The sequence below is a fragment of the Lathyrus oleraceus genome, chromosome 1 (genome assembly GCF_024323335.1).
Source record: "Lathyrus oleraceus cultivar Zhongwan6 chromosome 1, CAAS_Psat_ZW6_1.0, whole genome shotgun sequence".
NCBI classification, from domain to species: domain Eukaryota; kingdom Viridiplantae; phylum Streptophyta; class Magnoliopsida; order Fabales; family Fabaceae; genus Lathyrus; species Lathyrus oleraceus.
In genome coordinates this window covers 216,645,211-216,654,121 of record NC_066579.1, presented here as the reverse complement: position 1 = coordinate 216,654,121, position 8,911 = coordinate 216,645,211, and the positions used below count along the sequence as shown (strand labels likewise).

The 8,911-nt window shown below is 39.6% G+C and overlaps 1 non-coding gene across 1 annotated transcript; it reads right to left on the bottom strand.

Annotated features, from left to right (window-relative positions):
- Nucleotides 1-1,041: 1,041 nt before the first annotated feature.
- Nucleotides 1,042-1,148, bottom strand: LOC127116347 (small nucleolar RNA R71). The gene has a single exon (XR_007801298.1). It is a non-coding gene; the product is annotated as a small nucleolar RNA R71 (small nucleolar RNA).
- Between the last annotated feature and the right edge of the window lie 7,763 nt (nt 1,149-8,911).

Sequence of the window (8,911 nt, the reverse complement as noted above, 5' to 3'; positions counted from 1 at the left end):
AAACGATCCCTACTATATCATACATCAGCTAAAATTACATTACTCAGCTGAACAACCAAAAACTGCACAACAACAGCACAGAAAAATCACAATCCTGCCCATACGCGTATTGCCTAGTCCCATACGCGTATCACCTGTCTCATACGCGTATGCTACGCGTACCACTTCCCCATACGCGTACCAACAGAGACCAAACCACGTTCAAAACATCATCTTCCTCATCCATACGCGTATTGCCTAGTGCCATACGCGTACCAGACCATCTCATACGCGTATTGCCTAGTGCCATACGCGTATGACCAGAAACCAGATTTCCAGATCTGCTATGGTTTTCTCTGCTACGAGATTCCTCAGATCCAACCTCCCACAGTCCGATTTTACACAGTAATCGTTCATATCATCTAACACGAATCATACCCTATTCGATTTCGCCAATTCTAACATTATTCCATCTAATTCTTACGAATTTCTTCAATTATAACCCATATTTCGTTCATCTAATATTTCACAAATTCAGCATACATCATTCTAATCAGAGTCAAATAAATGGTTTATCACTACCCATTACATGTTATCCCATAATACCCATCAAACGACGATAAACCCCCCTTACCTGAGTTAATCCGGCAAATCCTTCGGCTTCGAGCTCTTCCTCTCTTCAACCCTTGTTCTCTGGCTCTTTGCCCTTTTTCCACTTTAGAGTCGTTTCTCTGTTTTCACGTGAAACTCTTTTTACCAAAATGGAACTCTTTTTCCTTATTTCCAACTTATATATATTCTAATAATAAATCCAATAATAATAATAATAATCCAATAATATTCCAAATTATTTAATTAAATTAATAAATATACTATTAACTTAAATTAAATAATTATCTTATTTTTATCGGGGTGTTACACGATCCGTTTGAGATTATTTCCTTTCTCCCTCAGGGATAGAGCACGTTCATGGTTAGATTCACTTCCAGCTAATTCAATAACTACCTGGGAAGACCTTAGAAGAGTATTCCTTGCTAGATATTTTCCCTTAGTAAGACTGTTGTTCTTCGAAACCAAATAAGTAGATTTACTCAAAAACAAGGAGAATAGCTTTTTGAAGTTTGGGAGAGATATAAAGAGCTATTAAGAGTCTGTCCACACCATGGCCTAGAACAATGGTTGATCGTTCACACCTTCTACAATGGACTCCATTATAACACCAAGATGAGCAACGATGCTGCCACAGGTGGCACGCTGATGAACAAACCTTACCCTGAAGCTTGTGACCTAATTGAGGATATGACCCAAAACCATTACCAATGGGGAATTGAACGAGCATCAATAGAGAAAAAGGAGACCCAAGGTGGAATACACGAGATAAGCTCTCTGGACATGATGTAGGCAAAAATGGACGATTTAGCCCTTAAGATAGAACATATGTCTACAAACACTAACACCACAGCGGTAGTCCACACAGAGTGCGAACTTTGTGGATATAAAGGACACGAATCAGCAGAGTGTAACCTTTTGAATGACCTGAACACAGACCAAGTGAATTACGCCCAAGGTAACCAATTTTCGAACACCTACAACCCTGGATGGAAGAATCATCTGAATTTTTCCTATAAAAACCAGAACCCTATCCAAAATTATGCACCTCAAAGACCACAAGGTTATCAATCCCAAAAACCAAATCAACCTATGCAAGTTGTGCCTCAGAAGTCTAACCTTGAGAAGATCATGGAGAGCTTTATATCGGGCCAGACTCAGCAAAATAAAGAATTCCTAAACCAGAACATTCACGTAAACGAACTGATAACACAATTAGGAACCAACGTTGATCAGATAATCACTCACAACAAGATGCTTGAAACCCAGATCTCATATGTAGCACAAAACCAAGCCCCACAAACTACACCTGGAGGACAATTCCCGGGACAACCTCAACCAAACCCTCGAGGGCAAGCTAACGCTATCTCGTTATGAAGTGGGACCGCTTACGAAGGGCCTCATAACCCAGCAATAAGCGAGTCCAAAACTTCTAAAGTAAATATACCTACCAACCAAGAAGAGGAACCGGTGGAACCCGAAAAACAAGCCGACCAAGAAGGTGAAGCCAAGGATACAACTTACAAACCACCACCCCCGTACAAACCACCAATCCCATATCCGTAAAGACTTATACAAACCAAATAAAATAACCAATACCAAAAATTTATAAAAGTAATGGAGAAGCTTCATGTAGAGATTCCTTTCACCAAAGCTATCACCCAAATTCCGTCTTACGCCAAATTTCTCAAAGACATCTTAACCAACAAGCATAGGCTTGACGACCCAAAACCCTTGGAATGCAACTTTATTTCCGAGGATAAACTCTCTAAGAAGGAGAAAGACCCTGATAGTTTTTCTATACCTTGCATTTTAGGGAGTCACGTGATCGACAAAGCTTTCCTAGACTTAGGCGCTAGTGTAAGTTTAATACCCTTAGCTGTGTGTAAAAGGTTAAACTTAGGAGAGTTACAACCAACTAAGATGTCCCTCCAATTAGCCGATAGGCCTGTTAAGTACCCTGTAGGCATTTTAAAAGACATCCCAGTTAGGATCGGTCAACTTTATATCCTAATAGACTTTATGGTCATGGATATCAAAGAAGACGAAGATATCCCTATCCTTTTAGGTAGACCATTTTTATCAACAGTCAGAGCTATAATAGATGTTAAAAGAGGAAAATTAACTTTCGAAGTAGGGGATGAAAAGATCGAGTTTATTCTTTCAAAATTCCTGATGGTACCAATACTAGGAGACGCATGTTATGCGATCGATATCATAGATGAGTGCATAAGGGAATTTGATCGAGAAGAACCCGTGATCGAACCATTTTCAAACCCGAATGAAAAGGATGACGAGCTAGAGGAAACGGAACCTCACACTAACGAATGTTTGGATCTTACGCCAGACCTTTCACCAAATTCTCAAAAACCAGCTCATGATGCCTCATCTGAGAGCATTGTCACTCTTCACCCTATGGTGGACATTCAAGCACATCCAAGACATACACTAAGATCCTTCAAGCTGGTCTTTATTGGCCAATATTATGGCGTGATGTCCATACTTATATTGTCCAATGTGACCGGTGCTAGCACGCTGGAAACATTTCAAGACGTGACGAAATGCCTTTCAAGAACATCCAAGAAGTAGAACTATTTGACGTTTGGGGTATTGATTTCATGGGACCTTTCCATCTTCGATGAGAAACAAGTACATTTTGGTAGCCGTTGACTATGTGTCCAAATGGATAGAAGTTATAGCCGCACCCACCAACGATACAAGAGTAGTCATCAAGATGTTCAAGAATAATATTTTTCCCAAATTTGGAGTACCACGACTTGTCATAAGTGATGGTGGATCACATTTTATATCCAGGATATTTGATAATCTCTTAAGAAAATATGGAGTAAAACACAGAGTAGCAACACCATATCATCCCCAGACTAATGGTCAAGTGGAAGTATCTAACAGAGAGATTAAGCAGATCTTGGAGAAAACTGTTTCAATATCCAGAAAAGATTGGTCTGAAAAGCTAACAGAAGCATTGTGGGCTTACATAACTGCTTACAAAACCCCTATTGGAACTACACCATACCAGTTGGTCTACGGGAATTCATCCCAATTACCTTTTGAACTCAAGCACAAGGGATATTGGGCCATCAAGACCCTGAATTTGGATTACCTAGCATCTGGCAAGAAGTGAATCCTTGATATCCACAAATTGGAGGAACTCCGCCAGAACGCTTACGAGAATGCCGTTATATACAAAGAAAGAACCAAAGTTTGGCATGACAAAAGGATTGTGAAAAAGGAATTTAATATAGGATATTTTGTTCTCCTCTTCAATTCGAGATTATGACTTTTTCCAGGTAAGCTACGTTCGAGATGGACAGGCCCCTTATAGGTTTCCAAAATCCTAAAATCAGGAGCAGTTGAAATCCGAAACAATTCCTGTAATTCGTTTGTGGTAAATGGACAAAGACTGAAGCAATATCAAGGAGGTTACATCCCCATAGAATGCCCTGACCAAACTCAGATCGACCCTCTAGTTCCTACGTCTAACATATAAAGTTCGAATCGTCAAGCTAACGATGTTAAACAAGCGCTGCATGAGAGGCAACCCATGATTTCTTTTCCTTTACTTTTTACTATTTAAATTTATGTTTTTATTTGTTTTATATGTATGTATATCTATGTGTAGACTAACAGTTATAATATTTGCGATTTCAGGTGTCCTCTGTTTCTAACCTAACTTTTCAGGATGGAAAATTGTGACACTATGCCAGTAATCTTTCGTGACCCAGTTCAGGAGCAGCGCTACGCCATGCTTTCCCAACGTCCAATGCTACCCACCAGATATTCTGACTCGAGTTGCATGGAGGCATTAGGCATTGAGCCTAGTGTCAGGAATTTATGCAATCAGTTGCAATGGGATGAATATACTGATGCGATGCATGTGACTTACAGGAACCTGACTTTGGAGTTCTTGAGCTCACTGACCTACGAGCCCTATGTTGGTCACGCTAGTGATGGTGGCTACATTAATTTCAGGTTGTTTGGGACAAAATACACCTTCAACCACAAGCGCTTCGGTGACTTACTTGGATTTCAGACTGCTTATGATGCCTCATCTGAGCTCCCCATGAGCTATTTCCTGAGCAGAGACATTGAGAAGTTTTGGAGTGACATTACATGTAGAGGTAGCCATGACCCTTCCATCCAAATCTCTAACAAGATCCATAATCCTACTTTCAGATACTTTCAGATGATCATTGCCCACACCTTCATGGGGAAGAGTGGCCCTGATACGCATGTAAATGCTGAAGAGATCTTCTTCATGTACTGTACTACTCAGTCACGCCCAGTAGATTGCGGAGCTTTCCTGATCGGGAGTCTATATCTTAATGCTCGATCCGCTGTGAGCTCTATACACGTTGGAAGCACAGTGACTCATATAGCCTCCACCCCGGGACTTGATAGAAGACTATTTCATCTGACGTCTTACTGCAGCTACACCTTGATGGATATTGACTTCTGTCTGGACCGTGGCCTTATTAGGAGATCTTCTTTCCAACCGGATCAATACAGGCTCTTAATCGAGGGTGAGACTATTCACTACTTCACTTTACCTAACCCTTAGGTAACTTGTGTTATTGATCAAGCCAACTGGGCCTACACCATAGAAGGCCAAGGCAAGACAGTAGACGAGCCGAAAATCGCATCTATCAGAATCAAAGTCCGTACCAATAATCCAAATCTCCAGAGTCCAAGCATGCAGTCTGAACTGGTTAAGCTTCGTATGGAGGTAGCCCAGCTTTTCTAGGAGCTCGCTGACGTTGCTTTGCAGGTCGAAGTATCAGTCACCACACATGCCGCTGAAGCTGATATACTGAATGATGAGATCGCGGACCTCCGACACGAGATCGCAGAGCTTCGAGGATACAAAGTCGAGGAGACTCCATTATACCCTGAGCATTGATGCTATCACCAACCGATAGATTCCGTTTGATTTTCCTATTTCCCGTCATTTATTATTTATGCTTATTTTTATTGTTCCTTTTGACTTTATGCTTGCTTTTTCTTTCCTAGGATCTCTGGACCCGTGACTTATTATTAACTCTTGACACACACACACACACACACACGCGCGCGCACACACACACACACACACACACACACACACACACACACACACACACATATATATATATATATATATATATATATATATATATATATATATATATATATATATTATATATATATATATATATATATGCATTATTATTATTATTATTATGTTTTTATATCCGTTTTATTTTATTTTATTTATTCTCATTTTACTATTTTATTTTGTTTTGTCAAGCTTAAATAAAAAAAACAGCATACCATAGAAACCTATATGCACCCCCCTTTTTGCAAAAATGAAGACAAAAAGATGTGGCCCAAGAAGAAATCTGGCCCAACCAATTCCGAAGACATCGCGGGCGCCATAAGCCTCATGGCGGGCGCCATGATGTCTGAACCTTTAACGGGACAAAATCCCTAATTTCACCATTTTCACCTTCTTCAACCTCTCCAAACCCATTTTCTCCTCTTCCAAACTCAATCAAAGTCCACAAAAAATCCCAACTTTCTCATTTTAACTCCAAGCCATTACCATCTCCAAACTTCACTCATCCATTTCTCCAACAAAAACCCACTAAAACTACATTTTTTACTCCCTTTCCATAAACACCCATTTTTCTCTTCACTCACCATTAATGGCCGGAATGGAGTTCAACAATGATCGGTCACCATTTCCATTGAATTCCCACCATTAATCCGACGTATTTTCATCACTTTGGTAAGATTTGTGTTTGTTTATAGTTGTTTCAGAGTCATTTATCATGTTTTGTTAGTTTGGTATCGCATTTCATTTTATTACATGTTTATGTCAAAAAGGTCTCTTTTACGCTTCATTTTAGTAGTGTTATTGTTACAGGCCGTTGCACAGGTTTAAAAGCACTAATAGTGGAGTTGAGGATACTCAGAAAGGCAAAAATATGAAAATACAGCAGTCCAACACGGGCACCCGTGTGCCACAACACTGCCCGTGTTGTTGGTAAGGCAAAATAAGCTTGGAGAGGAAAAAACAGAGAGTTAACACGGGCACCCGTCTGTAGGAACACAATCCATGTTGATGCCCCTATAACTTTATTTGAAAATAATCATGTTGGAAAGCACACATGGGCACCCGTGTGTACGCACACGGCCCGTGTTGATGGGCGCGGCTTGGAAACTTCAATTTTTGCCATGTGAATCTATTCTGCTCATTAAGGGTAGTTTGGACTTTTTGCTTTGGGAAAATCCATCTGAAACTATTAGAAGGCTTGTGAGAGAAAGGAGAAGACACTTTTTGACGTACGAAAGAAAATATTGCACTGAAAAGATAGCTACTACGGAGGATTCGAAGACGGCGAGATTCAAGGGCATCGACCATTGAAGATCAAAATCTCCTAATTCTTTGTAATGTCTAATTTTCACATTATAATTTCTGTGAATACTATGAGAGGCTAAACCCCCTATGTTAGGGGGGTGGTCCTGATTTTATCGTATGTTATGAATTTGAACAAATGATTTCCTTATTACCATGTTACTTATTTCAATTCAACTATGTGATGTTATTATGCTTTTGTATCGGACAAATACAAATTGATCTATGAATTTCAATAACAGGATTGTGATTGTTAGGGTTTTCACACAATTGGGTTTATGAATGCATTATCTAGGACTAGTAACTTTTGTAAATCACCGCAAACCTCGATTTTATTTATGATTAAAACCAAGGATTTATTGAATGGACATTTGATAAGAACTGGTAGTTTAATAGTTTCTTTCTTAAGGACTTAAGGAAGAACATTATGAGGTTAGGTAACTGAATGTTTCATGCATATTAAGGAAATCTTGACTGAATTCTTAACTAGTTAAATCAACCACTCACCCTAGCATGTTTTATCTTAATCACTTATATTTTTACTGTCTTTTGTGTTTATTACTGAAATTCCGAAAACAACCAAACCATTATCTTTTTGTTCTGATAGAATCAAAGTAAAATAAGTATTTCCTACGCAATCCCTGAGATCGATACTTGGAAATAAAACTCCTTATTACTACATCCGTGAAAATAGTACACTTGCTATTTTTCCGATCAAGTTTTTGGCGCCGTTGCCGGGGATTGCCAAAATACGTATTTTAATTTTTATTCTATTTAAATTTTGTTGCTCGTCAACCAAAATTTTATCTGTGAAAATCTTGTTATTCCATTCTAATATCTGTCTAACTTGTTTATGCGAGGTAAGGCCTCATCGGATTTTTCTTTTGACGCAGATCCCGAAAGAACTCTTCGCGCTAGACTAAGACAAGTTAGGAGAGAAAAACTGGAATTAGCAGAGAAAGCGGAGGAGGAAGTTGTTTCAGTGCACTCAGAAAATTCAGATTCAGAAGCAGAAACAACTCCCGAGGTCATGGTTGTAGAACCACCACCACCAGAGAGACTTCTCGATGACTATGGTGGAAACAACACTGCGGGTGGTTGTATGACAATCGTCAACCAACCGGTTACTGTAGAATAATTTCAGCTGCATCCCAGCACGATTAATCAACTCGAAAGGTGGTCCTTTTCTGGAAGGGTGAATGAAGATGCCAACAAGCATCTCCAAAGGTTTTTGACTATGAGCACAACACTGAAAATGCTTGGACATAACGAAGAAGCAATAAGGCTTCGTATGTTCCCATTCACTTTAGCTGATGAAGCCGAAGAGTGGTTCTATTCCTTACCTGCTGGTAGTATCACTACATGGGAGCAGATGGAAACTGCATTCCTGCAGGAATATTTTCCCGTATCTGTGTCACTGAGGAAAAGATACGTGATCCTTAACTTCAAGCAGAAGGAGGGTGAGTCACTAGGAGATGCCTATAAAAGATTCAAGAGAATCCTAGTGGCTTGTCCTACTCACAACATGGATGAAACTGAGCAGATGCAAATGTTTGTTAATGGTCTTCGAATACAAACAAGACAAATCCTTGATTCAGCAGTTGGTGGCTCAGCTAACTTTGCAACAACCACCGGTATGAAGAAAATAATTGAAGCAATTTCCTCGAATGAGCATTTTGAGTTATATGATAGGGTGTCAAGCAAATCTGCAGTTATTGACTTGAAGCTTGAAACAAACAAACAGGTGAAAATTGAAGAAGCTGTTGCTGCGGAGGTAGAGAAAAGGTTGAAAGCACTAAACATAGGTGCTCAGAAAGTGGCTCAAGTGCAATAGGCACCGAATGATGTGTGTGGCATTTGTAATGGACCATACAATACTGTTCATTGTTTTGCCACACCGCAGCAGAT